The following is an 8658-nucleotide window of genomic DNA, read 5'->3' on the forward strand; positions in this document are numbered from 1 at the left end:
GTGTGTGTGTGTGTGTGTGTGTGTGTGTGTGTGTGTGTGTGTGTGTGTGTATCTATGTGTGTGTCGGTTTCTGTCCATGTCTGAATCTGGTCTTTCTTTAGACAGTCCATCATGTAGCCCTGGCTCTCCTGGAACTTAATATGTAAACCAGGCTGACTTCTATTCACAGAGATCCTCCTGCCTCTGCCATGTGAGTGCTGGGATTAAAGGTGTGCACCACCGCACACCCTCAGACACCCTTTAACAGCGCACCCACCATTCACAAGCCTGTCTGGTGCGGTGCTGAGGACGGACCCCAGGGTGTGCTCGGTCCCCGGCTCACATAGCACACCTTTCAAAGCGACTATAACCTGGTGGTCCTAGATTCCTAGGAACAGGGTTTTTATTTACAGATAGAAAGATAAAGCCACATTTGTGAATCCTACTGGGCCCCAGCTTCAAACAATTTGGGTTCTTTCCTTGGCAGAGTAACACAGTTTAAAAGGAGATATACTGTATGCAGTGTTTATTACCGTGTCTCAGAGAGTGGGTGGATTGTTACAAGAAGGGTAACAAAGGACAGTGACCGTGGGAGGGGGAAGATCACACTGGATCCTAAGGGCCATTCTGAGGCCAGCGGCTGTCTTACTTAGGAGTTTGTGAGGCTCCTTTGATACCTCCACTCCGTATCCAGGCAACAGAAGTGATGAGGGCAGTTCCTAGTGCCTTGATTGGCACCAAATGCTACAACTCCTCTTCCCATTTCAGCGAGGTATGTTTAGAAGCATTTTGGGAGCAGGAGCTCAAAGTCAGGATGTTTGTCTGGTGTTTGCAGGACCCTAGGATCCATCACTAGCACAAGGAAGAGAAATGATTAATTTTTAAATTGGGAGTCGGGTGTGGCTCAGTGGTACAGCAGTTGCTTTGCACACATGAGTCAGACCATAGCGAGAATTTCTGCAGTTTCTATTCTCTTTTTCCATTTTTATCTTTTAATCCTTTTTTTATAGTCCAGACTTCATTCCCCTCCCATCTGCCCCCCCAACCGCTCCCCTTTGGTTTCTTTTAAAAACACAGAAACTTTATAAGAACATGCTTTTGTTTCAATCCCATGTGTGGGATATGGGGATGCTTTGGACTGTCCATACCAGCTGATCCTGATTTGACTCATGCTCTAGTGGAAGTGTGGTCTGGCCAGCTACTATGGATACCTACCGTCCCTCTTAGTTAGGGTTTTATTGCTGTGAAGAAACACTATGACCAAGGCAACTCTTATAAAAGAAAACATTTAATTGGGGCTGGCTTACAGTTTCAGAGGTTTAATCTATTATCATGGCAAGAAGCATGGCAGCCTACAAGCAGGGATGGTACTGGAGAAGGAGCTGAGAGTTCTAAATGTCCACCACAGGCAGCCAGAAGGAGGCTCTCATTCCACACTGGGTGAGCATAGGAGGTCTCAAAGCCTTCACAGTGACACACCCACTCCAACAAGGCCACACCCACTCCAACAAGGCCGCACCTCTTAATAGAGCCACTCCCTATGGCCAAGCATTGAAACACACAAACCTATGGAGGCCAAACCTATTCAAACCACCACACCACCAAAAGTGATAAAAGGATTAGAACTGAGCAGGAGAGGCCTCCTGAAAACCTTGGCCATAACCTGAAAAGCACTGATTTCATTGAAAAATGTTTGTTTATAATTTCCCACTACAGAGAGCACAATTAATGACTTACAACAGAAGGGGGGAAATGTAGTGAGAATTCTGGGATTTTGGTTTCTTTTAAAAGCACATAAATATTTTAAGAATGTGCTTTCATGTTAATCCCAGGTATAGGGATATGGGACTGCTTTGGACTGTCTGCAGCAGCTGACTATGATTTGCCTTGTGCTCTAGCAGAAGTATGGTTTTACCAGGGGCAGATAGTTTCTGTAATTGTGTAACATTTTGGAATTCTGGAAACTTTTCAGAGGATATATAAATGCCAAAAGGCAGGGTCAGCGATCGTTGTTCATTCAGAGGGTGTCTTAGGGTTTTACTGTTGTGAACAGACACCATGACCAAAGCAACTCTTATAAAGACAACATTTAATTGGATCTGGCTTACAGGTTCAGAGGTTCAGTCCATTACTATTAAGGCAGGAGCATGCAGCTTCCAGGCAAGCATGATACAGGAAGAGCTGAGATTCTACATCTTGTTCTGAAGGCAAACAGAAGACTGGCTTCCAGGCAGCTAGGGGGAGGGTCTCAAAGCCCACGCCCACAGTGACACACCTACTCTAACAAGGCCTCACCTCCTCATAATGCCACTCCCCGTGCCCAGGCAAATACAAACATCACAGAGGGGTTGTTTGTAGGTGCTCAAAGAAGAAACGAAAGGAAAGAAATTAGATTTGGGGATCTCTCTCTCTCTCTCTCTGTCTCTCTCTCTCTCTTTCCACCCCCTCTAAGGGATAAAGGGTGGGGAAAAGACCAACAAAGTAGCAAAGACTAGATACATCAGGCCCTGATTTTAATCCCAGCAGCACAAAAGCAAAATACAACAGCTTGGGTAGTTGTTCCTCCAGCCCTCAGGTGGTAAGGGGGTCATCAGGGCAGCCACCACCTGGGTCACTGGGGTTCCTGAAGGTTAGAACAAACACTCTTGCCAACAGCAGGATATAAAGAATCCGGTGAGCTTTGGAGCTTTGTGTCACATCTTCCAGGAAATAAGTGCTCTGAAATTTACGCACTTGAAGGTCAACACCAGCCATAGAGCGAGCTCCTAGATGTGAAGACAAAACCCCCTATGAGAAGCTCGTCTCAGGAACACACCTGCTCTTGGCTGCCAGCGCTTCAACATGCAAAAGGGAGCCACAAAAGTACAGAAACGCCCTGGACACAGACAGGGATAGATCAGCCTGGGCCATGAGGAGCAGTAAAAGGAGCAAGAGCCAGGGGACAAAGCTCCCCATGGATAGCAGAACACCCATAAACAGCCCAGAGAAAGCTCAAGAGACTCTGGATGGGAACAGATGTTGTGGAAGAACCAGGAGAAACTGAGGCAGGGCTCTGCACTCAAAACATTCTCCAGACTGCCTTTTGCAGAGGAGCTGTGTGGTATGTGCATGGCCTGAGCACTGTCAAGGTTCCGGAACCTGTGGTTGGTTCAGGTATTGGCAGTTTCAGTGTAGGAGTGTGGAAATGTCCTTGAAGCGAACCTGAAAGGAGGATGCATTAGTCAGCTTTCTTTACAGGAACAGAGCCAAGGGGATGAATAAATAAATGTATTATGTGATCTTTACCACAGTGGCAACAGCAGAATCACACCTGAGGTGCTGAGAACCTGGTAGTTCCTCGGTGATTGAAGCTCAAGTGTAGGAAGTCTTCCAGTAGCTGTCTCATGGGGGTGGCGGGACAACCAACAGTGACTAGGTCCATAGGATGGGTGCCTTGCTGGTCCCAATCTGGCCACTGCAAACCTGGAAGGATCCCAGAGAGCTACTTTTTCCTAGTCCACCATGGAAGCTTGGAAACTCGTTCTACGATCAGTGGAGGAATCCACAATGAGGAAAATTAAGCTGGTGAAGACAGGAAGCCAAGCAGGCAAAAGTGAGACGAACGTCCTTCTGAAATGCCTTTCTAAATGGGTTACTACCTGACGGTGCCACTCAGTCATGGTGTGCCCTTTCATATCAATCAAGGCAACCAGGACAGTTCCTGAGGTGAGGCTCCTTACTTAGGTGATGGTAATTTGTGGCAAGTTGACATTAAGACCAAAATAGAGGGCGTAGGTGGCCTGTGGTGTGGCTTGACCCTCCAGTGTCCCTCCCAGACCTTAGAGCAAGTTCCTGCTTCTCTGTGGCTTGGGCCTGCTGGGTATGGAGACCTGCACCGATCCACTCCTTCCCTGTTCTCTGGAGCACCGGGAATGTCTGCTTTCTGGCTCTGACTGGCTTACTTACTCTCTTTCATCCAGGTAGCTTGTGTCACTTTCCCTGTTACTGGCAGCAGCCTGTTGCCCTGTGGGACAGCATGGGCCTGGTAGCTTCAATACCCCATACCTTCAGCTTGGAGAAAAAGTGGGGTCTGTCAGACAGGCAGAGTGGTCAGGCTCTGTCGGGGACCATATTGCCACTCAGCACTGGAGACAGCCTGTGGCCAAGTGACCTGGGCTATCAGTGTACTCATGGTCATTCTCTGTGTACTTCTTTGAGGCCCTAGGGATAGAACCAGGGCCTTTTACATCCTAGACACACCCTTACCCCACTTACTGTCTTGCCTCAATTCATAGTACTCAGTGTACTAAAGTGGAAACTTAAGGGTTCTTTGGAAAGTCAGATGTTTTGGATGGTGTTTTGCTAGGGCAAAAAAAAAACGTGAAGGAATGTTTTCCTGAAGTGGACACAGGTAAAGACTGAGGGAGACTCATGAAGGAACGTTTCACTGAAGTAGACACAGGAGAGAGGATGTTCTACTAAAGCAGACATGTGAAAGAACATGTAATAAAGGATTTTTTGTTAACAACATGCATGTATTGGTCCACCTTACATGCGTTGTTGAGCTTTATTTGTTGGGACTTCTCGGACTCAGGCTGATTGGATGCACGTGCCGAAGCAAGACCCGTGCTGTGGCAAGTCACGTGGAGGACACGTGATGTTGGAAGGTATAAATAGGACTTGAAGGAGTGATGGAGAGTTGGCATGCTAGTCTTCACTTCCCTGAGAGAACCGCAGCTGAGAACTTCTGGTGTTCCTCCAGGTCCCTCCTGCTGACTTGAGCTGAGGCCTGGCTGTCTCTGCTAGGTAGTGCCACCACTGCTGATTTGTGTTTGCTATCCTAACTCTACAGACCTGGACTGCTGGTGTATCCGTGAGGTGTTTGCGAGTGGATCGAGCTGCTGCTGCTTGCTGACCTGTGAACCGAACTGCTGATTTCCAGACAACATAGATAGGCGTTGCCCCAAAGAACAGGTCTACTTCCTCTCCCTCCATACCTTCTGTATCCTTTCTTTCCCACTACCTCTGGTGAGAAATAGGGACGTTAACTCATTTAAGAACCATCATTAAAAATAAAGTTTGAAATAGAGATACAGTGTACTTAAACTTGGATTGTAATAAAGGCAGGTCAAGAAAGTGTTCTGAAGTCTAGAGATTGGGAGGAATATCAAAAGAAACAAATACAAGATAATTAGAAGATGGATTTGCTCCTTTTCTCTGGTTCATAAGTCTGTTTGGATCCAATAGGCCACTGGTCTGCAAATGGGGCCTCTGCCCCGGGTGCAGAGTGCAGGAATGTTTTCCTCAGTCCCTCTCTGACCCCACGCACCAGGCAGAGCCTGCTGCACTGGCCGCTCCTTCTTCTCCCCTTCCCTGGAAGGAGACATATCTGGTGTTAAGGAGCAGGGTCTGCTGACCTCACATAAGGTCTCACTCACCCTGCTTGGACCCTGCTTGGGCTTCTAGAAAGCTTTCAGTTTTGTGCTGTGCTATCTTCCTTTCTGGGTCAACCAATTCCAGGCCATCAGTTGCTTCTTAGGAAAAAGTTGGGGATAGGGGGAGGGCAATAGGAAGTTCCGGAAGCTTGATTCAGGAACTGGAAAAGTAGCCCTGCTGCTGACAGCTGTGCGTCAGAGCAGGCCAGTCTGTCATTGCCGTCCCCTAGGGCCCCTGATTCCTACCTCCAGGGCTGTGAGAGTGAGCAGGAGAGAGATGAACAGGACTTTGCTTGAGCTCACAGCAAGCCATAGATTCATCTGCCTACTGGGCATCCAGCCCAGAGCAAAGCATGGCTGGAGCTACCCCATTGTTGAATCCAAGCCACGAGCAAGTGAGTTGCAACTCCCCCAGGCCTCCAGCTGCAGCCACTGACTCCTAGTTTACTGCTTGTTGAAACCAGTTCATGGACCTCCTCCGGGGCAGCAAATGATATATTGGAATGTGGAAAAAAAAAGATTAGCCAATAAATATTCATTAAGCTCTACCATGGCCCTTCGTTTATGATAGGATTTAAAGAAATGGAAAACCTGCTTACTCCCTGGAAGGAGTTTATAACTTAGAATTAACAGGATACAACAACAGAATGGCCAAGGAAGTATGTGAGAGAAAGAAATCAGAGTCAGCTTGGGCCAGCGGGATAGCTCATGGGTAAAGCCTGGCAGCCAAGTTCAATCCCTAAGGTATAAGTGGTCAGAGAGAACCGGCTGCAGGAGCTGTCCTCTGACTTCATAGACTCCGCACGGCCTAGACACGTGTGCGCCTCAGCCCACATCATGCACACATAATTATAAGGAAAAAACTTTAAGGATATTTCTGTCTGTGTGTATATGAGCCATATGTGTATGTTCACAGTGGGCATGCTCCCGCAGAGATCAAAAAAGGGTATTGGATCCACTGGAACTAGAGTCACAGTCGGTGATGAGTCTCCATGTGGGGTGCTGGGAACCAAACTAAGACCTGTGAGGGCAGCAAGTGCCCTTAACTGCTGGGCCATCTTCTCCAGCTGGGGCATGGGAGTAGGGAGACATTTTAGAAAGACATCTCAAGGAAAGCCACAAGCAAGAGCCAAAGGTGTAGAACCATGGTCTGTGTTAGGACACTCAGAGACAAAGACCAGTGCACAGGGCGTCTTGGAGCCACCACAGCTGGACAGTGGTTGGAGCTGCCTTTTAAGTCATCTGTAACCTGGTGGGGTTATGGGGACCAGAAAGTCCAGGCTACCTCATATCACAAAGCCTGGACGCAGCTCAACAGGTAAGTTGTATTAAAGTGTCTTTTTGGCACCCTATTGTCCTGACATTAAATGTTGACTTTTGCCTCAGGCTGGTCCCCTTATGAGAGCAATTGGCTACCATAGTTTGGGCAATTTGAAGTTGACAAAAACAACAACCCTGGCAGAAACTCAACCTCCCCGTGACTCTCTTGGCCAGAATGTTACATATTTGGGGCCTAAGCCAATACCTGCCTAAGGGGAGAAAAGAAAGTTACTAAAGAAAGTTTAGATCTAATACACATTCATCCCCAGGGCTGGGAAGGGACTTTTCTCCCTACGTACATGAATACGAGGTGTACATTCAGATAAATGGCCTTCACCATAAAGAGGGGAGGTGAGCTAGATTAGAAAAGCAACCAAAGATGTCGGCTACTTGACGCAGAAAAGGCGGGGAGAGGGAAGCATGGTTGTTCAGCTATGCTCTGTCACTACCTGAGCGAGGGAGTTAGTCTTGGGAAGCCCTAGCTTCCCCATCTCTGAAATGGGATAATGGGTTTTGCCCAGGTTGCAAATTCCATGCAGATGGGGACTTGTTGGCTGAGTTATCTCCGTGGTTAGCTAGCGGACACTCAGTAGGAGTTTGCAGAACAGGAGGATTACGTCATTGAAGTGTTGTGAGGCTTAGAAGAGCTCTTGTTTAATAAGAGCTTAGCACAGTGAGTAAGCTACAGTGTGTGTGGAGAGAAAATTCCCTTCAGCTACAGCTCTTGTGGAGTTGCAGGAGCTGCCCTCCACATGCCCCCTGCTGCCCTTGCTCTCCCAGAAGCTGGGAGGCTTTAAGAAGGTTCTGCGTTGGTGGCTGGTGCTGGAACACAAAGACCTATCACTTCCTAGGCTGGTAGGGGGGCACTGAACATCAGTACCTGTGTCTCCCTGGCTTCCAGCTGGTCCATACTTGGCACTTGGGTTTGTAACCCTCCCTTGGCTGGCTTCTGAGGCTCTCCATGTTGCCCTTAACCTCCCAGGGTTAGCCCTGCACCTCCTCGGACCAGCCTCACTCACTTCTAAGGCCACCCGGCCAGGATCTGGATGGGTGCCCACTCCCGACAAAAGGCTTTTCTTTTTCATCCTTTTCCTACTGCAATGCCAGCCAGTTTTGGTTATATTCTCTTCTCTCTGCTCTGACAGCAGTGGGGAGCCACTCCCGTAGTCACTGCTTCCTATGCAGGCTCCTCATAGGGGATGAAACACTTAGCCATCAATAAGCTAAGCTGCTGCTGGGCTCACTGCCAGTGTGGAACAACTCAAAGACTGAGAGCCACTCCCACTCGAGGTCTAACTTCCTGGCTTTCCTGTCCCACAGACATGAAACCTCCAGCCACAGAGGCAGGCAGTTCCTTACAAATGACACAATCCTGTGCTGTGTCATCTAAGGAAAGAGTGCAAAGCTCTCCCATAAGCCTTGCCTCTGCTCTGAATGCCTCTAAAAGCTGGAGCTTGACCCCAGCTCCTGCACTTAGCAGTCCCTCCTGACTTCGGACAAGTTCTTCAGACACTGAGCTGCAGGTTTCTCTGTGTAGTTACACTCAGGAGTCAGCACAGAAATAAGGTAAAGAGACCCCCCCCTTACCACCCCTGACTGTTAGAAGCCCCACAGTGAGGGCTTTTCTCTGTGCAGCCTCTCTTTCATGAAGTTGTGGATCTTCACATTTCCACACATCTCGTCCTGGGAAAAATAATTCCATCTCCTAAATAGAGAGTTTTCTACTTGGAAATTCCTGTTCCCAGCAAAACCTCCCCTGGAGGAGAGTCTCTTCCGAGGGTCACTCCTGACCCTGTGACATTCTGACTCATGATCCCTCACTCACTCCCCCTCCCCCCATAGCATTGTGACCAAAAGTGGACAAGAAGGGAAAATCTTATAAAAGGGTGATCCTGCTGCTCGCTCTGGGTCTGTGCTTATAACCCTGCTCTCCCATTCCCTAGCT

Source organism: Grammomys surdaster, unplaced genomic scaffold, assembly GCF_004785775.1.
Source record: "Grammomys surdaster isolate TR1022 unplaced genomic scaffold, NIH_TR_1.0 170, whole genome shotgun sequence".
Classification (NCBI taxonomy): domain Eukaryota; kingdom Metazoa; phylum Chordata; class Mammalia; order Rodentia; family Muridae; genus Grammomys; species Grammomys surdaster.